At 34.4% G+C, this 23,472-nt stretch overlaps 1 long non-coding RNA gene across 1 annotated transcript; it reads right to left on the reverse strand.

Annotated features, from left to right (window-relative positions):
* Positions 1-636: 636 nt before the first annotated feature.
* On the reverse strand, positions 637-22,407 carry LOC146745520 (uncharacterized). The gene is made up of 2 exons (XR_014929506.1): positions 22,312-22,407; positions 637-933 (listed from the first exon to the last, which is right to left on the reverse strand). It is a non-coding gene; the product is annotated as an uncharacterized LOC146745520 (long non-coding RNA).
* Between the last annotated feature and the right edge of the window lie 1,065 nt (positions 22,408-23,472).

Here is a 23,472-nt window from a genome sequence, read left to right on the forward strand (position 1 = left end):
ATGCAAACTTTGGGGGACACAGCAGGTTTGGATAACCGAACATTTCGGATAATCGACGTTCGGATAATCGACGTTCTACTGTACTTGAAATATCAGCAGGAAAGCCAAAAATTTACTAATTATGCAAATAAGGTAATTAATATGCAGGGATAACCCAAAACTTGACAACCATGTACCAAGTTTTATTTTAATGAGCTGATTAGTAGCGATATCAGTGGAAAAGCAGACAATTGACTAATTATTATGCAAATTAGGTAATTAATATGCATAATATGCACATTAGCCCAGAGCATCTATGCATCAAGTTTTATCAAAAACCAAAATATGCTTCTTGACATATCAACGGAACAGTCATGCAGACACACTAACTGCAAAGACCATTGTGTGCTCTGCATACGGTCAAAATGGAAAAAATTTTAATAGTAGGCCATACCACATGCATTATCTACCTAAACATGCCAGCATGTTTCTAAGCATGTACACATAACATATGCCAATTACCACCTAATATAATGTAATAACATATAATATCTCTTACCCTGATTAAGTATTCTATACCCATGCGATATTTCCCAGTCTATAATTTTACTTTTCAATCGAAACTGCATCATCGTTGAAAATAAATGACAAAGTAAATTCAGTTTGTTTTCTTTAATGTAGTTACGTTCATGTAAGTAGTTGAATACACTTTCAGCTGTTGTCAATCTGGCCATATGTCTCTTAGCGATGTAATCACCCACTAATAGGTTTTTCATCTCTTCAACTTCATCTGGACTGAGTGCATGGGCTAGAGTAGAAAATAATTGCTTTATAGGTGAGATGCATAGTTCTATATCGGTTCTGGTTACTTCTGGTTGTATGTTAGTATATCCTAAGATAGATCTTGGACATAAACGTTCCAGGCAGTCCAAACAGGCTCCCATCACTGGTCATCTGTGTCATAGAAATAGAAGGAAACATAGTTGAACTCTGGTGACTTTGCCCTTTGTTATATATTATATTATAGCATTATCAATACCAGTGGATTTTATGACATCATTGCAGCAGATTATTCGCGATAATGTATTACATTATTGAGCATCAAGGCCCTGTCCCATGGATATTAATACAATGTTGTTTTCGAAAACGAATAAACAAGAAACTATTAAAAAAGAAGAGAAATTCTTAGATAACAAGTATTTAATACCAAAATCGTCATCAAATAAAATGGTCCATAACCAATAACAGCGGATTTCAATATCAAAATCAGACAATATTTTGAGGGCATCATCGTCTGCTCTGTACGCTAACGCGCGTTCGGTCGGTCGAAGCGTTCCATCTAGTACGCGCGCTTCTAGATTCCACGACTTATGCCGCTGTCCCGGTGGCCTCCTGATTAGTTCACCCTATCGTGTTGATGAAGTGAGGTTAACTGAGGATAATTTATCCAAGCAAATGCGATATTAAAACGAAATGGGGTACAATGTATGTCTACGAGTAGAGAGATGAATTTGTTCAGTTTTTGTAGTGAGTAGTACAGTTTTGTGAAACGAGATCGACGATGACCGACATGACTTGCATTTCCTCGGCGTTGACTCCTGGTAAATGTAACAGTCTGGGCACAGTTTGCATAAATAAATGAAAATATCTGTGTTCTCAGGTGTGTATCTGTTTGTTTATACAGTGAGATTAAAATCACTGTTGGTTCTCCTTCTAGGATGGCTAACACCCACTAGCTTTCCGGTCATGTTCGTTTGCCCGCTACGCCTGTAAGTTTCGTTTGGCTTCTTAGTATTCGTCAAATCCCCGCCCTCCCGTGGAATTTAAAATAACTATTACACAGACAAAACAGTTGCCAATAATATCTACTTACACACAGTCAATCCAGCTGGACCACGGCGGCGATCTAGCGTAGTGTAGTGCAAGCTAGGCCGCGGTGGACACCAATACGGCGTACCAGTCACGGTGTGCCGTTCGCTCAGGCGATCACTATTATGCTACTCCACACCACACAACAGTCACTCATTGACCCGCAATGTAAATTAGTCCAATACAATAATATCTGATGGATTAAAACTAGTTTCTTTCTTAGTTTGCCATATGAGATTGTGGAAACAATTTCCAGAAAAAACATTTTAAATTATTCAGATTCACGGGCCAGACTCTGTGAAACTATTTCGTCCACTGTGGATTTTTCTCCAATTTTTTTCGCTTTTTAGAGGCACCATATCCCCTGGTATTGACAACGCTTCAAAATAATAACAATTCACGCCTCGTACATACATGTCGCACAAAGTGAGCTTTCGCCCATTATGGGTTGTCGGGTCGTTCATTATTGTTTAAATAATAATCCCCATTATCATAGTTTGTTTCAATATGAATATGCATTGTCATAATTAATTTTAAATACTAACAGGTTTTAAGGTTTAGACAACAGTGGGAAAGCAGTTTATCGAATGTCTTTGATAGATGTAAATATCTTACAAAAACATTGGTGCCTAATTTGTTTAATTATTTTAAGGGACATAATTTCAAGCTGTATTCAAAGTAATTCAGATTTTTTATTATAAAAAGAAATGCTGCAGCTCAGAAAAAAAGAGCTGCATTTAAACGTGAATAGATTTATATATCATGCAAGATACCAGAAAATCTTAGCTGGATTTTGCCCAAGTATCTTGTACAGGTGTCTGTCAAAAATTAATCACTGAGAAAAATATGAACTGCTTTATTATATTCATTGTGTGACTACTGTATTATTTGAAAAGTAAAAAAACACCCTCTATGAATAGCTATCATGTTGCAAGCTCTGCTTTGTATTAATGCAAATCTACTTTTATAGTTAGTTGGTGTCCAGTGGAGAGAAGTCAACAGTACTGTTGCCTCCTGAAAATCTGAGAATCTTCAAACACTGCAATCTTTGAAGTGCGTTTTTAAACCAGTATTATAAAAACTCTATCATTCTGTTCTAATAGTTGAAACAAATTTCTGTGAATTTTCATTTGTCGAATGAACTGTTTGTCAAATACAGAATACCGTAAAATCTGTATTAGAAGTCGCATCTCTAATAAAAGTCGCATTCATTCTTTTTGAATAATTGAGAATCAAAAATTCATCATTTCTCATATGTGTAGATGCTCTAATAGAAGCTACATCCCCACTGTTGCATTGTACCATTTTAATAGAAGCCGCGGCTACTAATACAGATTTTACAGTACCTATTTTTGAGTACGATTTTCTTTTCAAAATGTGGATGAAACATTTTGATTTTTATGTACTTTTTATTTATTGTTTTCGATTTAATAACTTTGGTCTAAACAGATTTTCTATTAGCTTCAGATCTTGATCAAAGTTTGGCACACAATTCATAAGAGTGCTTATATTGATTTTCTGAAATCTTGTTTTCTGTAAAGATTTTAGGTTTGCAAATCAGCCTGTGCAAAAACTCTCTCCATGAGTTGGTTTTGAAACCCAGTCTAGTATTCCCATGGGATTTGGAAGATACATTACCAAGGATATTATTACAAGATAAATGATTTGCTTCATTGAACACGGTCATCAATGCACATTTCCACTGAGATCAGTGACCTTTGAATGTGTATCACCAGTGATGAGTCAAGTAGAAACAGTCAAAATATTTTTTTTTAGATTATCTCAATTTGTGCATGATATTTTCAAACAGGAAATCTGTCATTCATACTCAGGAAAAACTTTATACTGATGAATAAGATGACCAAGTTATTATGCACACAATAATAACAATTATTAACGACGACAACGACGGACAACAATTTTTCCCTTAATATACCTTTCCCTTCCATCTTTGATGTTACAGGCAAGGTAAAACACAATATGACATTATTTCCAGATATACATGACTGTTCTTGGCTACCAAATTATATTTAATATTATAAACATTTTGGCAAAAACGACTGTGACCAAGATTGTTTTGATAAAAGTGTATTATACCTTGTTCAGGGGGTATTCAACACATTTTGGCAAATGATATGTTTAATTAAGTAAGGTATCTGAAATTTTAATATTATAACAGCCTACCAACTATATTGGGTACATGCATTCTTATTTTTTTTAGGCTGAAATAGCTGTGCAAAATTATAAACGTGGTTAGAGCCACAATATAAACTTACAAACATGAAACGCATAACACACCGCCCCCCCAAATACAGCTTGAAATAGGCTGTCGTGAATGCATGTCAATAGTGACTAGATGGACATAAGCAAGTTAAATCTTTATAAACCATATACATTTCATAAACAAGCAGACTCTCGGCTGAAATAGCTCCGCATTTCCATCAAAGAACTGAAGATATCATTAGAAAATGAACAAATCTGAGAAGGATTTACCCATGTATATGATATCAAAGCAACCAGACTTGCAGTTTTCAACAATAAGTCGAAAATATCACTTTTACCAACAATATTCATCAAAATTATAGAATTAAAAATACCATCACAAAAAGAACAAATCTAAGAGAGGACAAAAAAAATTGTAGTCTACAAGAAGATGTTGAAAATGTAAAGAGTTGACACGGACGACGCCGACGGACAATCACTAATATGACAAGTTCCGCTCAACAAAGTCGACAGCGAAGCTAAAAATAAAATAAACTAATATTTGTCTGCTTATTTGAGATGTACAACATGAAAACAATGTGATCCACATTATTGAAATTTATAATCCCCAAACTAATTAAATTGTTGCGTTGTATTGCATTAGATTATTTATGCATCAAGATTCATTGAAATAATATATCAAGAGCAAATGTCTGTAAGGATCAAACAATGGTGGCAGGTGTCAAAAAATAGATTTGGCTTATATTTTGCACAGTGATAGTACTTGGTCCACAACCCCTCAAAATAGCTTTCTTTTAGATCAAAATTCCTTGTTGGCATGGTAACGGACAAACAAAGTTTTCTGGACATTTTCCCCAATTTCCGCATCTCAAAAACACAGAATTTAGCTTATTTTAGGGCACTGTCTCGGCGACACCTTTAACCTATCATAAAAACAAAACAAGATCTGAATAGACCAACATTTTGACTTTTTCAAAAATTTTGTGAAATTTCTAAAGACGTACATTTCAGTTCTTGGGCGGCCTGAAAACAATTAGATGTTTCAAGCTTCAAAAAAATTAACTTTTGTCCCAAATTTGTAATATCTATATTTGAATATCTATCAAATGAATTGTTGTATTGTTTGGTTGTCACGTGACTGTCCCTTAAAGTAGGTCACATTTTGTGTTTGGCGAAAATTGTGAACTTTAGCCATGTTCAAAGTACGCTACATGACAAAGTAAAATATATTTTTAATTCAACTTATTATCAGAGGTGAACATATGTATTGTCTATCAAATAGATACTTCTAGAGTTTCGGGTCATGACGTTCGGTCACGTAGTTGTCCTTGAAATTAAGCCATTTTTTGCATTTGTTGAACATACGCTACGTGATGAAGTGAACAATAATTCTTATTCAACTTCCGGTCAAATGTAAATCTATGTATTGTCTATCAAATAAATGCTTGCAGAGTTTCGGGTCATGACGTTCAGTCACTTGGTTGTCCCTGAAAGTAGGCCATTTTTTGCATTTGACGAAAATTGTGAATTTTAGCTTTGTTGAACTTACGCTACGTGACGAAGTGAACAATAATTCTTATTAAACTTCCGGTCAAATGTACATCTATGTATTGTCTATCAAATAAATGCTTGTAGAGTTTCGGGTCATGACGTTCAGTCACTTGGTTTTCCCTGAAAACAGGTCACTTTTTGTGCTTGACGAAAATTGTGAATTTTAGCCATGTTCAAAGTATGCTACTGTACCTGACAAATCAGGATTCTAACTCAACTTCTTGAGGCAGTCATCTATGTGTTGCCTATCAAGTAAATGCTCGTAGAGTTTTAGGGAGTGACGTTTAGTCCCTAGAAGTCTCTGAAAATATACCATATTTAGACATTGTGTATCAACTGAATGTTAGGAACTTTTGTCCCCGTGTTAGTGTTCCTTTTGATATGCATTATAGAACATAGCTGAATTTTAAACAATATCTTAGTTTCTTTATTACAAATTGATATTTACACTTAACTAAACTTTAAGTTAAGTTTAAGTTAACACTGTAAGTGCATTATCAGTCATTGTAATACCAATATAATATACATTGGACATTTACAATGTTAAAAGAAACAAACTGTTCAAGAGGCATCTTCTCCAAAGTAACGGAACATCCTAACAGCATTTATCTAACAAAGCCTACATAAGAACACCTAAAGTACAGTCTATATAGATCTTTAAAAACTAAATGAATAATGTTATCTACTTAAGGACTAAAGCATGTAAACATTTGAAAACGTGCTTATTAAAAGATACACACACAACGCCGCTACGGGACACCGATTATTTGTGGCAAACATTTTTGCCTGTGACTAAGTTTTTTGCATTTTTTTTTTCCTTCAATCCCTCTATCTCATCACAACACAGAGAACACAGCGTTCTGGCGATCGTTTAGGCACCGTCCCTCACAGTGGTTTAGGTTTAGGTGGCGAATAACGATCACCCGAAGACCGATGCTCACAACTTGAATCCCGCCATTAACAAAGAACAATATTATGGTTATATAATTTTTCAGATGTTTTAATTTGGTATTATTTCCAAGGTTTTTTCCAAAATTCAACCACTATATTTCTCTAAAAATCAAATAAAACCAGTTTTATGTATTTCCGCATTAAGGTAGCGAGAAGGGTTTTGTAACGTTTTCGAATAAAACATTCCCTGTCTGTTGTCTCATTCAGAACAGTAATTTAGCTTATATATTTCAAAAGACTAAGTATAGAGGTACAAGTTCGCACAAACTGGACAGTCATTGTTTACATAGTGATCACGTGACATCAAAAATGGCGAACCTTGTAAAAATGACTAAGTCCGCCATTGCGAGAGCACACTGCGGAATTTCCTGGTGAAATTTACATCATGCATTGTCCGTAATCAAGTCCATTGAAATGTGTCCTCGGTAATAAAAAGACCTATTATTCCGATTTCTATGCAGGTTTGTTTTTTTGTCCCCAAATTATTTCATACTTGACACCTTTAACAGACTATTATTCTGTGACAACGCATTTTCTTTAAAAACCCAGACATATTTCGCACCATCATTATCTTTTGAACGATAACTGCGAGTTTGAATGTCCTAGTCCGAACGCACTTGATTTGGCGGCGGTCCTAATGAGTCGTACTCAAAACTTCAACTCGTAAAAAACGCGAAAACAGTTTTGGTTAATAAAACATTGTACATTTGCTGTATTGATATACACTAAAAATAGCCAAACATATTAACCACTGATATCATAGTACTCATACAGAGTGTCAGATAATGAATAATTTCAAGCTCGAGCGTGAAAAAGAAAACTGCTGGCATTTGAGTCCGTACTCCAGGACGTTCGGGTTTCCATTGTTATGCGAACGAACAACGATGAATAATCCTCTGACAAACATTACTGTCCCACTGTACACGCTGACAGTTTACAAACAAGCTAATCCTTCAAGTGTATCTGATAAGAGATCTAATAAAACGGTTTTCATGGTGAAACAAAATGGCCGATGTTTGAGTGCGACACTGAGTGGCAGATTTTTCTTTCCCTCGTCTGTCAACGCCTTCTTTTCTTTGCCATTGTGTTAGAAAAAGTGATACTAGTAAAATAGAATATTGACTTGGGAAATAAAACGAGTTAAAAGAAAGTTGTGCAAAGTTACAGTACTTATTTCGCACAACATCCCGTCCGCTTCCGCTTTCCAATCACCTTTTCTCCCGCTTTTGCGACCGCTTGTAGAATTCGACTGGACAATTTCCGCTTTAATTTCGAACACGCAAACCCCGAAATATCAACGCCCGCCCGCCCGCCCGCCCGCCCGCCCACTTGCTCGCGCGCATTTAAAATTCAGACTAATAGAAAAATTTCCGAGGTTCACATTGTCTTATAATTGTTAACTGGTTTTTTATGAATGTTGAACAGCTGACAAAAGGTCAAATACTTTTTGTTTTAACTATCTATAATTATATGCACGCAATCTGACCCTTTGACCTCGATTTGACTTGGACTGAATATTTTATTTTAAACAATATTCTGACATGAAATACAAAATGTATTTCAACACAAGTACGACATGGTTGTCTCGGTTTTCTTTTCTGATTGTCGAGTCTTCGCGATGTGTTTTGTATAATTATTGTTGTTTTTCCCCGAGGCAAAGACAAGCTGAAGGACCATGAAGCTGAATGACAGTTCATGGGCTGAGTGAAAGGAAATATTTCTCAGCCTAAAATAAAACCTAATATTACACTTCTTTGTTTATTTGTTATTTTTACATATGTTTTTCATGACAGTATGTCTGTAAATATCTAGAAAAATCTCGTCTTTCGTTTATAATTTTGATTGTTTGGAATGTCTGTTAACCGTGTCCCAATAATTTGTTTGGAATGTCGATCCCAGTTGGTTTCTCCTTACTGAGTTTAGGAAGGGCGACGATCAACACAATCAGTCGAGACATGACAAACATTGACCCTAATTATTCATGGGGACCATGTCCGTAATTTGTGGGCTGAAACCCCAAATAATTAAACAAGTATTATTATTATAATATATATTTTATTTAACATCGCAAAACTACAACAGAGCTAGAGTTGTTCGCGGTCAAACAGCCGCATTGAAGACGGTGCAACTTCAACTAGCCATTTCTTACCTTGAAATAAAAATTCGACGAAGAGCATCAGGGAAAATATTAATAATCATTCTTATCAATGCTTTATTTTATTTAAATCTATGAAATTCACGAGTTTTTAGACATTTGTTGGCAACTTCCGCGCTAAAAAAGATTGAAAATGTGGGTGTGGTTCTTTGCGAGGTCCTGTTGATAATACGGACAAATATGGTTCTGTGACCCAGGTCGTGCTCCGATCATGTGACTTTCAGCCAATAAATGATGTTGTAACAAAGCATATTTGACGCTAATTGAAGGGTCTTCGTACCATCATCCAATTTCCGGCGTCGATTCACATAGTGTTTTTGTGCTGTGGGAGGCTTCAAAATTATTCGCTGAAAAACATCAATATATTTTGACAAACGGGGGGAATTTGACCATACCAGGTTTAGATACATTAAAGTCCACGGCGAATCAGTTTTCTCTACAAGTTGGGAAATAAAGTAAACCAGAGTAGGGTCGATGATTGTCAGCCCTGAAGGACTTCCGTGTGAATCCTGAGTTTCGAATTTTTCATCGACTGGCCACCAAATAGTTATGGCTATAACTAAATCTGACACGTTTTTTAAAGCCCAATAAATTATTCATACATGTCAAGCTCGATTTTTTCAGGGCATGTGGCCGTTTTTAGTCGAAAATATTTTTTTGTGGGAACACTTTCACGGTACTATACGGTATAGACTGAACTCATTCAATGATTATGACTTATTTTTAAAAATTGAATGTCAAATTTTACCAGATTATTTTGGGAAATCATTAATCATTAACATTTCCTCGTTTCTCTGCTCTGTCAAAATGAGTTACCCATGCTTTTTTCACGTAACTGTCTCATTAAAATAATAAAAAATATTACATCTAGAACAAGCACCCAAAACACGTAAGAGGTTCCAGTTCAGTTGCTTTCACGATACAAGTGTCATACAACTATTAGATTTGTGTCGTTCAGAATTTAATAACAGTTAATACTAGTTGTATGTTCACACTTTACTATCAAAACCACTATTTCCACCACTCATGTGCCAGTGATCATGAATGTTTGGGCGAGGGTCGGTGTTTCCAATGAGCGAGCGAGCGAGCGAAAAAAACGCGATTAAAAGGCGGTCGGTTTCAGGTCGGACAAGACCGCATGGTTGGAAATTAAGAAGGGGAGGCAAGGGGGGTAGCTGGTACGGTTTTACGGGAAATAAAAAGGGTTTTTTACAATTTACAAGGAAAAAAGATGTTTTTACAGTTTACAGTGTTAAAAAATGGAACATTGAATGGTCCGAAGAGCTTTCCGACTCAAATTCTCCGCCATTGCTGCGCCGTGTGTAGAACCGCATGCGCATATTACCCTCGTAATGCTCTTCATTCGGTTAGAGTGCCTTTTACGTCTTGACATTCAATTTTGTAGTGAATTGTGCCATCTAGTCATTTTACAGTTTCTAAAATGTAATTTCCCTGGAATATTTTTTACGATTTTTTTATTTGGATGTAAATTCTTTTACGTACCGAGAAAAATGACACATTTTTACAGTGTACGAAAAAAATATTTGATTGGTTACGTTGTACGTCTAGCCTGTGATTACAGAATTACGGAATTTTTTTTTTATTTACGTTGTACGAACAAACAAATATTGCAATTACGTTGAACGAAAATAACCCTTGCCCCCCCCCCCCCTCATTAAGCGATAAGCGGTCAATGTAAAAGCGAAAGGTTGGGCGAAATGAGTACTGTATGCCCGGACTGTATGACCATGTTTCTCAGACGAAGTCTTAACTGACATTAATGCTGATAATGGACGTTAGATAAACATGCACTGTTTGCGACGGGAAGCTTATCATCCGTTATATCAGAATCGTCAACAACAGAGTATACAGATAAGATGTTATCATTTAATCCCTTCCAAAGATAAACATTATGTAAATACCCATGAAACGGCAGTTGTAGTCTTTTCTGCTAGTGTTTTAAAACACTAATTTAAGCAACGTTAATTCGCAATTTCGATCTTTTGTAAATCTGGGATGATGTATCAAGGTCTAAAGTAACAGTTTCATTAATTTTTGAAAAATCAAGAAAAAAGTGAAAATTTCTCATTCTCGCTACCCTAAACCTGTAGTCCATTCATGTTCCAGGGCCACTTTGTTTAGCTGTGCATTATCAGCCAATATACCATTAATTGCATATGCAATAAACATTTTGTGTTTGGACCAATCAAATTGACGAATTAACACCATCAATATACTGGTATAATATAATAAATAAACAAGTAACATTTGAATATAATCAGTCAAAACATGTCAGAGATAAGGCCTTAGAACAGCATTCATTAAAACAAAATGGCCGCCAGTCAGCCATTATGAAAAACAAAACAACATGCATTAGGGACCAATAATGACTTATGTATGTACCAAGTTTGAACACAATCCATCCATAAATGGTTGAGATCTGCTTTCAGAATGGCACAAAATGTTTGATTTTTGACTATTTTTTTATCACAAAAATGGCCACCAATCAACCATTTTGAATCAGATAGTCAAACCAATAAATCTGTATATCTACGACATGATGTATAATGAATATATAAAATTTGAACATACTCAGTCAAAGCATGTCACATATGACACGAGTACCGCATTCATTATAACAATGGCTGCCAGTCGGCCAATTTTGTATTCAATCTGAAAAAAATAAAATGATGTGCATCAATGTCCCATAATGTCTAATGTATGCAGCAAGTTTGAACAAAATCCATCCATAAACGACCAAGATGAGGTTCCGGAATGCAAGAATTGCTTGATTTTTTATCATTTTTTAGCACAAAAATGGCTGCCATTTAGTCATCTTGAATCAGATCATGAAAAAAATTGATGTGCATATGTATAATATTACATCGAATGTATGTGTATAAGTTTAAATGTACTTAGAACAGGCATGTCCAAGATATAAGTTCGGTTGCATGAAATGACGAATGTATGGATGCACATACACACACAGGTCACAGAAATTAAATTACGAAAGCACAATGAGCATGTAAATGCCCAGACTACTACAGAACTAGCAACACAACTTTTTTTGGTAAGATGCGTGCCTTGTTTGTTTTGCGTCTTAGCTATTCAATCCAATAAACAAATGATTAAACTAACGCGACCATGACATAATACGATATCTGTATTACTTGATCAAACAACGCGAGATAGTGTGAGATGTACACTACACAGAGAGTAGTACATGTACAAATGTACATTTTTTTCTTGGTTAAATGCTCTCCACAAATACGACAAAACATACTAGTATGTAAGTTATTTCTGTGTTTATTCTCCATGTTCCTGTAATTATACAAAATAACGAGTATTGGTATAATTACAATTTATTCTCCATTAAAACATCAGCTTCCTACTGAATATTAAAGGATTTCAATCTGTCAGTTCTCAAACGCACTGACAACAAAAACTACAAAGCTACCACACAATGAAACATTTGACACCAACACCGCTATTTCACCTTTATAGAAAAAGTTTTAGGAATTCTGGGAAAAATCAAAATCACACTTTTAACAATAAGCATTGCTAGTCAGTTCTATAGTAGTCTGAGGTCAATGCTACATGTATATGTTTGTTACCAATATTCACACCAGTCTAGTTCCAAAATACATTTATCCCAGAGCAGGGCATGTGTAAATACCAAAGACTTTCAGTTTTAAACAAGCATGCACACTGTAAGAACCAATCTGATTAAAATCTGATGTAGTGTACGGGCTTTAATTATTTTGGCGATAAACTTATTTTAATTTTATTTTTTATTACTTTTGTTATTAATGCACTTTTATTTTATTTTATTATTTTACTTTGATTTTGATTTTGTGATTTTTTTTTAATTCCGCCCTACCTACATCTGACCCGATGCCTATGTAACGAGATTTCAACGAGACCCACTATCGACGATTTTAGTCAACGAATCACAGACCTCCTTCTATAGCGCACATGATGACGTCACCGAGCGGAGTCGGGTAGCAAACACACGTTAGCGACCGAGAATAACACGGCTTTTCGGTAAGTTTATCATTGTCAAATGCAACGAAAGTCATTTTTATGTTAATATTGTGGCTCGAATGGTTTGACTTTAGATCATTATTTTGCATAGTTATTCTGGGAGTGAGATTTTGTTTCCACCGTGTCTTTTTTCATTCGCCTGCCCTGGAGACGGGTGATCGGACCAACATCGTCTACGGTATTGAAGCCGTAGCTGTAAATATTCATCAAATTGTATCAACATTTTGTACATTATACAATAATTCTTTATTAAAGTAATTGAGCTGATTTGGACTGGAATAAAATATTTTTTATTGGAACACATCGCAATTGATCAGGAAATATTTTTTTGCTCCAATTTTCTGCGTCGATGCCGTGGGCCGGTGACCGTTATACAATTTAAAATCAGTTTGCATTGTTTACTATAGCTGTTTAGAGTGTTCTACTAATAATTACGATTTACTTATTTTTTTGCTTCCATTCTAGATAATTATGCTCAGTGATGTAAAATTGAAGCGATGACTGAATGAACGAACCTTGGCTGGCGAAGATGTATCTGGAAGTGTACACATTTGTTGGAAGTGAAAAAAATATTCAATGTAATGACAAAAATTCTAAAATGCTGTGGAATTTCTTTTGCAAATAAAAATATAGTAGCAATTTTCTATTAATGGTTTATTCAAGTGGGCAAATTATAATGTACAGAAAGATTGCCCGTAGAGTATCGCTACACTGAAAAGTAAGCAACAGACAGCCTGTATAAAAGGGGGGGCTGTTATTGGCTGTTACTTACGCGAGATTTGAACGGGACTTACATAGGCGGCGGATCAGATGTAGGTAGGGCGGAATTAAAAAAAAATCACAAAATCAAAGTCAAAGTAGAATAATAAAATAAAAGGGCATTAATAACAAAAGTAATAAAAATTAAAATAAGTTTATAGCCAAAATAATTAAAGCCCCTACACTACATCAGATTTTAACCAGATTGTGTGGTACTTAATGGTTGAACACAAAACAAGACAAGTTCAGATATGTTTAAATCTATGTATATTCATGGTAACAAAATAACATTAACAATGTTGTCTGTAACATCTCAGACAAATCTACCATCAAAATTTAATTGGTGTATTAGTTTTTATTAAGTACTAATACACCAATTATACTATATATAAGTTGCATTCACGAACAGCTCCTTAGCACGGGCTAAGAGGTCAAATTCCTTAGCCCGTGCTAAGAAAACGTGCGTGAACGCTTAGCACGAGCTAAGGAATACTAAGTATGGGTTAAATCTGATCCGAATTTAAGACAGTCCAGACCCTTAGCACGGGCTAACGAAGTACATATGCGCGAACGCTTAGCCCAGGGTTAAGCGCCCTCTGCGGCGACCTTTGGGTGTGAAAATTATGCACGTAATCAAATACGTCAAACTTTCTCATTCCCAAAGTTAACAGACCTGAAGTTTTCGAGGAATGTTGCATTGTCCCATGTTCGTATAACGACTCTATTCCACAAGTCATTACTCCGCGCTCGCTTCAACACTGATCGGTTCGCCGTTGTATACTGTTTCTGTGCATCCAAATAAGTTGGGTCCGTCTTCTCGTGTTCCTGTGCACGTCGCTTCAAAATTAGAACGAAACATGCCAGCAGCAGAAATAGAACCTTGCGCGTGTCATCCATTTTTCGTTCGTAAATAGCGGCTTATCAAAGGTCACCGACTAATGGCACCCCTTAGCCTGTGCTAACGACTGGCCCTCCCTGTGCGTGGACGCAATTGGATCTAGCCGAAATGCAAATATGCTAGATAAGCCGAAATCAGCTTAAATCTTAGCCCGTACTTCGTGTAGCGTGAACACAACTATAGAAATATATATAATGTGCTTCAGGTATTAGTCCCTTGCTGAGTGAACCAAATACATATAGATACAATATGTTTTGCAAATCTTTGATAATTAACTATATTATAACAATATTTTTTTAATTTATAACTATACGATACAATGCAAGCAAATAGCTATTTAATAAAGAAGATATCAAATAAACAATAATAAACTTATAGTAATGCATGCAAGTTATTTCAACTTTAACACATGAAATGTTCACAACTATTAATAAGGTTGGAAGTCGTTACCAGTTCTCTGTTGAATGTCAACAAGATGTCTTGTGTCACTTCAGCAGCAAACAGCAGTGTATTTCTTATGAATACACGTTATAGTGTAACACAACATTACTACTGGGAAAGATAAGAGATATCAGTGGAACGAATCTTGTATTCCCAAAAAACCAAGACATGCTGATTATCTCGAGTAAAAAAGAGCACTCCTATTGGGAATTAAATACTTCTCAAAATCAATGCAAGGTTTGTACTTCTGAAACTAGTTTAGGTAGCTCAACTTACTTCCAATCAAGTAGCATTTGTGCTAAAAAGTATTCAAAAAGTAAAGTATTCACAAAACAATCATTAGTATTTCTATTCAGTCAAAATTTATTTGGGTTGGCAAAAAATTAATATTTTTGAAATCTGGAAATGGGTGAGCCATATTCATGAAATATTTGACATGCATGTATGTATGTATGTATTTACTTGTAACTTGGGTGGACTTGTAGATTTGATTATCACGAGTAGACTCATTTGTTTACTGTTCATTGGGATTATGTTTAATCAGGTCTTTCTGGTTTCATGTATGTCCATCTTTATATTTTAGATGGGGGGGAGGGGGCATAAAATCAGTTATTAGTCCCTATTTGCTATGTTTTGAAACTGTCTTGATACATGTGAGACGTGAAAATGGTAATAGGTTATCTACAACCAGGAATACAATATATTTGGGGATTTGTTGCATAAATATTAAATATGAATGTTGAATGACTGTATAAAAATTGATTCTGCAAACATCTCACTAATTCCTTTTTTTTCAGGGCCACCACATCCTTCAAAAAGTAAACTACCATACCACTATATCTTGAATAAAGAAAATTTATTTTTTAAAAAATGAACGTATTTTGCTGAATATACACTTATTCTTATTTTGGGGTATATACAGGTTGTGTGGAAAAGCCACTTCAGCTACGAGTAACAAATCAACTTGTATGTGCTCAATTGAAGTAATACTAATACTATCTGATGTCCCAAATTCAGTTTGAATTACATGATTGGTCCAAATTAGCATTTGACCTTTAAACATCCAGGTGGTCAGGTGACTTGTATAAAACAGTTTTCAAGTGACAAAAAACTTGTAAACATTGATTGGGTAGGGGTGAAAAACTAGGAGGTAGAGGGTAATCCTGGGAAAACAAAGATTGCCAGTTGTAACAGATTGATTTACAGATCTAATTGGCTTATGTGAGAAGAAAGATTAAATAATTCATTTGCATAACAAAAGTCCAGCATACCCAGCTCAACTTCCTTTTATTACTCTATTGCTGTAGACCCATAGAAAGATTTCTAAGGATGCTATAAAGATTATTATTATTCGTAGTAGTATTATTACATTAACATATCTATATTTGAGGGGTTCCTGCATTAGATTGGGACATCAACTCAACTCGATTTAATTGCTCAGTCAGAGTCTTAGCAACTTTAACATCACCCTCCAACTGTTCACACAATACATTGTACCTGAAGCATCTTTCTTTCACTCAGAAGTTGCTCTCGTAACTGTGGTGGGGTTTCCAAAGGTAACACCTCACTAGGATCCCCCTTTCTCACATTATCCGGCTTTAGTTTGAGTGGTAACTCAGACCCTCCCCAACTTCAATCTTAGAACCCAAGGACAGACTAGAAACTTTGTCAGGAAATGAACAAAACAACTCGGTGTCATCATCAAGTTCAGAAATTATAGTCTCTATCTTCACCCCAGAAAATAAATTCTGAATCTTATCATGTATTAACCCCAGGGAAGAACTATTCACCCTACCTCTTAGTATGACCACATAATAATAACTTTATTGCCTCCGTGTAAAACGATTTACATAGGATAAGTACAGCAACAAAATAAGTTTTAAAATAATAACAAGATATATGTAAAAATATTGTACAAAAGAACGTAGCTAGTATTTAAATGTCAAATAAATCTTTTTGTTGTGTAAATATAATTGGCAAGTTCTATAAGGGACGATACCAAAAGATCGATGTCGGATAAAAAACTTAATTCCTTTAGTTTTTTTCCAAACCCCCTACCCCCCACTGAAACTTAATTGATAAATATTGATCATGGTGTCAGACTACATTCACCATTAAATACAAATTGATAATCGAACAGTAGTATTGCATAGCAGTTGGCTGTCGAGTGGGTGTAAAAAGATTTTACAAATGCACCTCATTTGACGCACAGATTTACACTCGAACCAAACCATTTTTCTGTTTTTTTCCCTTTTTGGTTATTTCTGTCCATGATTGGATAGAAAAACAAGCAGCCTGTCGGCTGAGATAGCTCTGCTGTTAGCAATGCACATGGCAATTAAAGAACAGAAGATATCATTAGAAAATGAACAAATCTGAGAGAGGACCACATGTAGTACCTATATGTATAATATATCAAAGCAATTGGACTTGCGGTTTTCAACAAGAAGTCGAAAATATCACTTTTTACCAAAAATTACAAAAATATTCACCAAAATTAGAGAATTGAAGATATCATCACGAAATGAACAAATCTGAGAGAGGTCCACATGTAGTACCTATATATGTAATATCAAAGCAATTGAACTATTGGTTTTTAACAAGAAGTCGAAAATATCACTTTTTACCAAAAATTACAATAATATTCACCAAAATTAGAGAATTGAAGACATCATCACAAAATGAACAAATCTGAGAGAGGTCCACATGTAGTACCTATATATGTAATATCAAAGCAATCGGACTTGCGGTTTTCAACAAGAAGTCGAAAATATCACTTTTTACCAAAAATTACAAAAATATTCACCAAAATTAGAGAATTAAAGATATCACTACAAAATGAACAAATCTGAGAGAGGTCCACATGTAGTACCAATATATGTAATATCAAAGCAATTGGACTTGCGGTTTTTAACAAGAAGTTGAAAATATCAGTTTTTACCAAAAATGACAAAAATATTCACCAAAATTAGAGAATTGAAGACATCATCACAAAATGAACAAATCTGAGAGAGGTCCACATGTAGTACCTATATATGTAATATCAAAGCAATTGCACTTGCGGTTTTTAACAAGAAGTCGAAAATATCACTTTTTACCAAAAATTACAAAAATATTCACCAAAATTAGAGAATTGAAGATATCATCACGAAACGAACAAATCTGAGAGAGGTCCACATGTAGTACCTATATATGTAGTATCAAAGCAATTGGACTTGCGGTTTTTAACAAGAAGTCGAAAATATCAGTTTTTACCAAAAATGACAAAAATATTCACCAAAATTAAAGAATTAAAGATATCATTACAAAATTAACAAATCTGAGAGAGGTCCACATGTAGTACCTATAGATGTAATATCAAAGCAATTGCACTTGCGGTTTTTAACAAGAAGTCGAAAATATCAGTTTTTACCAAAAATGACAAAAAAATTCACCAAAATTAGAGAATTGAAGATATCAACATGAAATGAACAAACCTAAGAGAGGTCTACCCAAGGTACATATACACCAAGTATCAAAGCATTCAGGCTTGTAGTTTTCAAGAAGAAGTCGAAAAAGTAAAACATTGACACGAACGACGACGACGGACAATCACTCATATGATAAGCTCCGCTCGACAAAGTCGACAGCGGAGCTAAAAAAAAACTACAAATACTCCAAGATTTTTTTGACTTCATTAAAAAATAAAATCGTTTTTGTCGAATGGAAACTTTTTGAGGTCAAAACCCCCCCACCCCCAAACTAAAGGAAATAAGTTTTTTATCCGACATCGATCTTTTGACGTCGTCCCTAATTATAGCCCTACTCTCCAAAAAAAACATAGAGTTTTTGTTTAATGTGTTTCTGAATTAGAGTTTATAATACAAAAATTTGATCAGTTGTTCTGTGGTTTTTTCTGAAGCCGGCCTGGTTGTTTTTAAGTATTTTATTTTCTTCAATGAAACAGTTTATGCGTTTATTTATGAGTGAACAGAAAAATTTACCAATACAACTTGAAATTGATATTTCCCTGTAATTTTGAGGGTCTAATTTGAGTGATGCAACTTAAATTCCAAATATCTGAGAAAAATGGGCTACTCAAAACTAAGTTAAACAATTTTGTAAGTGAATTAATTAGATAGTTTGAACTGTATTTTAATTGTTTCGAACAGAAATCATCCAAGCCTGGTGCTTTTTTTGATTTTAGCATTTTCATTGCTCTAATAACTTCTTTATCACTAATAACCTTATCTAAGTGATCATTTAATATCATTTTCTCTTCATGCTCTGATAATTCTTTCATTATATTTTCCTGGAAACTATTACCATCTTTTTCATTGTTTAGTGTTGCATACTATTCCACCATTTAGTTGCTGAAATTGGATTATTACAGTTTTGATCTGTAATTTTCATATGGTTAATAATTTTCCAAAATTCTTTTGAATTTCCTTGTTGAAGAGTTCTGAGTTTACTAAGATAATTTTCTTGGATTTGTTTTTTCTGTTGTTTTATAAGTTTCTTAAATCTTTTCTTTTTAGAATAAAGTTTGTCTTAGTTGCATATCAAATGGAAATTTATTTATCAACTCTGCACAAGCCATTAGATCACATTTACTCTGGTTGCATTGTCTAACAAACCATCAGGGATTCGTTTTTTTTGTTTGTTTTTGTGAATATTTTTATTTGGATTAATTTTATTAACAAGCAGCCTATCGGCTGAGATAGCTCCGCTGTTAGCAATGCACATTTCAATTAAAGAACTGAAGACATCATTAGAAAATGAACAATATGAATAGTATCAAAGCAATCGGACTTACAGTTTTTAACAAGAAGTCGAAAATATCACTTTTTACCAAAAATTACAAAAATATTCACCAAAATAAATTAATTAGAGAATTGAAGATATCATCACAAAACGAACAAATCTGAGAGACGTCCACATGTAGTACCTATATATGTAATATCAAAGCAATCGGACTTACAGTTTTCAACAAGAAGTCGAAAATATCACTTTTTACCAAAAATGACAAAAATATTCACCAAAATTAGAGAATTGAAGATATCATCACGAGATAAACAAATCTGAGAGAGGTCCACATGTACCGGTAGTACCTATATATGTAATATCAAAGCAATTGCACTTGCGGTTTTTAACAAGAAGTCGAAAATATCAGTTTTTACCAAAAATGACAAAAATATTCACCAAAATTAGAGAATTAAAGATATCATTACAAAATGAACAAATCTGAGAGAGGTCCACATGTAGTACCTATATATGTAATATCAAAGCAATTGCACTTGCGGTTTTTAACAAAAAGTCGAAAATATCAGTTTTTACCAAAAATGATAAAAATATTCACCAAAATTAGAGAATTGAAGATATCATCACGAAATGAACAAATCTGAGAGAGGTCCACATGTAGTACCTATATATGTAGTATCAAAGCAATTGGACTTGCGGTTTTTAACAAGAAGTCGAAAATATCAGTTTTTACCAAAAATGACAAAAATATTCACCAAAATTAAAGAATTAAAGATATCATTACAAAATTAACAAATCTGAGAGAGGTCCACATGTAGTACCTATAGATGTAATATCAAAGCAATTGCACTTGCGGTTTTTAACAAGAAGTCGAAAATATCAGTTTTTACCAAAAATGACAAAAATATTCACCAAAATTAGAGAATTAAAGATATCAACATGAAATGAACAAACCTAAGAGAGGTCTACCCGAGGTACATATACACCAAGTATCAAAGCATTTAGGCTTGTAGTTTTCAAGAAGAAGTCTAAAAAGTAAAACATTGACACGGACGACGGACGACGGACGACGACGACGGACGACGACGACGGACAATCACTCGTATGATAAGCTCCGCTCGGCAAAGTCGACAGCGGAGCTAAAAATACCTGAAGCTGAAAGTTTTAGCTGATTAAATTTCTGGGATGCTATATTTACATTGTTATACTTAAAATTGTGTTATTAAACTTCAATTTTACTCTGTATAACTTTTGATGCTAATCATGGTATTTCAAAGCAGATAATTTATCCCATTTCCACTTCCTAGGCATTGGCTCTAATTTAGTGTGTTCATGTTGTGTAGTGTGCACATTAAGTAATGTTGAAATTTGGCAATGATCTGAATAACATGTAAAACTGTGGAATTTGAAATATTCAAATTTGTTGAGAAGATCAGTTGTTGCTAGCCATAGTCTACCACAGTTACCATTCTAGTGATAATTTACGTACAGTTTCCACAAATATCATCTGCTATGCGACCATTTAGAATTCTCAAGTTACAATATTTACAAAGATCACATAATAATTTTCCATAGCTGTTTTTGTTTTTATCCATGTTACAGCAGTTCAAATTAGTATCTATCATACAATTTTGAGGTAGTGGTACACGTCTTGAACTGTCACTTTGAATTAAATATTATACACCAAACTGTAATCACTAACACTTAAATCTAAACTCTGTTGGTCCCTAGTTGCTAAATAATAAATTGATAGAGTTATCTGACCCTCTAGGTCGATTGTATATATACTTCTACCTCAAATTTAGTATAGTATTATCATACAGATGAAGTTGTCAAAAAAAAGTGTACAAAAAAGGCTTCTATGACATGTAATAGCTAATTTGCATATTCTGTGGAAAGAGTTGTCAAATTGGGTATTTGGATAGGCTGCCATATTGCAAAGATTTAAATTTTTCCAGGAATTTTACAATATTATTGGTTCAGGGGGTTACCTCTATTGTATGCTATGTCAGATTGTGCATAAATTTGCATAATTAAAAATGGCTGATGAACTCTACTTATGGTGTTACGGTGACAGATGTATAATAATAATGACAATTCATTTATTTCCTTGAATATATTCTTAAATACACACTCACAGAAAAAAATAATACTATGTATAAATATGCAAGGAAAATGGAAATTCTTGCAGCAAAGCTTGTAAAATATATTTCCCCTTAATTTGTAAATTACTTCTTTGCTAGCATATTTGACAGATTGTTACTTATCCAAAATAAAAAAAAAAAATTAATACAACAAAAGATATACATATCTCTAAGTTTAATTTCGCAAAATATTTAAATCAGCGAAAACTGTGGCATGTAAATTATACTACACTGCCAATTTAGTTATTCAATAATTTACGTTTATATACCTTTTTAAATAGAGAACAATTAGAACAATTTTGAATGTTACTAGGAATACCATTCCACAATTTCACACAACTATGAGTCAAACACATAGATTTTAAAGTTGTTCTTTTATAATTGATTAATCATAAATCATCAACGAAAGTCGATGTGAAAGCTTGTAAACTCAGAAAAACTTTCTATGTACAAATAGCCATGATGCAATACACACGATTGTCTTCACCGCTAAATGTAAAATTCATAGTACAGTAAAATGTTTGTAAATCTCTTAAACGTACAAGATCGGTACATACCTGAAATGATTACAACACACTAAGGACCAACAAAGTTCACATACAGCACCAAAAAGGATGGTTGTTGCAGGTTCACTTTCAGGCGTGTGTCGGGTCAGGGGTCAAATGATATTTATGAGCATACCCACCAAGAACAAATAGAGGGCGCAGTACATATTACAATATCAGTCGGGTTAAAATAAGAGTTCACGACGATAATTCAAAGTCAAGATTTTCAGGAGCACTGAATCAGTCCATCAGGAATAGTGTTCCAAAATTATTGACAATGTACTAGAACACTCGGCGACGTAATCCACTACGACGTCTCGCGATTCAGTCCCACTCACGATACTGTAAACACCTGTAAAATCAGCACTTGGCATCGGATTCACACAATATCAGCACCAACAGAATCCCTATCGTTTATGGATCAGAAGTGTACCACTTTGAATGAAATACAAACGTGATTTATCAGTATAAATGTCTGCGTGTACGATAACGAAACTCCCATCACCAGATTCAAAACTACATGTAACTTTTTCAGGCTCCCCAAGTCCTTGCAAATTATTCTTACAGTAACAGAGATATTCATTAAAACACAGCAGTTGACTACGAAACTATTAAACTCTTAAAACTGTTAAAAGTTGTTTCAAAACATCAATAATAGCAAGTAAACGCATATTTCTATATATAATCTCCTAGGATAAAAAACCCCAGACGAACAAAACAATCCTACTCTAGGTGGTCAATAAGAATTTCCCAAACGTGATGCGATGGTATTTCCCATTCTCCTTCCCAGAGATCCTTGCGACCAAAACACCGAAAGTATATATACGTAAAATAGAACTTTGCCTGGGAGATTGGGTATTTCCCACCAGGTCGAATTGCCTCCACGCGCTAATGAGATTGCATTCACAGTCAACTGGCACACAAGTGATAATAAAATAGTTGCGATATTTACTATATGTGGGCCGCCATCTTGAAAACGGCACAAAACTAAATAAAGAGACGTTTCTGTTTATTTAGTTCCATGTCGTATTCAAGTTTGCGGCCCCATATAGTAAATTAGTAAATATCGCATTTATTTTATTATCACCTGTGTGCCAGCTGACTGTGGTTGCATCACACCAGCGGAGTGTATTTTGTCTCATTACCGATTACGTCGTGATGGGAGTAACATCC

The sequence above is a fragment of the Saccoglossus kowalevskii genome, chromosome 5, assembly GCF_978046115.1.
Source record: "Saccoglossus kowalevskii chromosome 5, keSacKowa6.1, whole genome shotgun sequence".
NCBI classification, from domain to species: domain Eukaryota; kingdom Metazoa; phylum Hemichordata; class Enteropneusta; family Harrimaniidae; genus Saccoglossus; species Saccoglossus kowalevskii.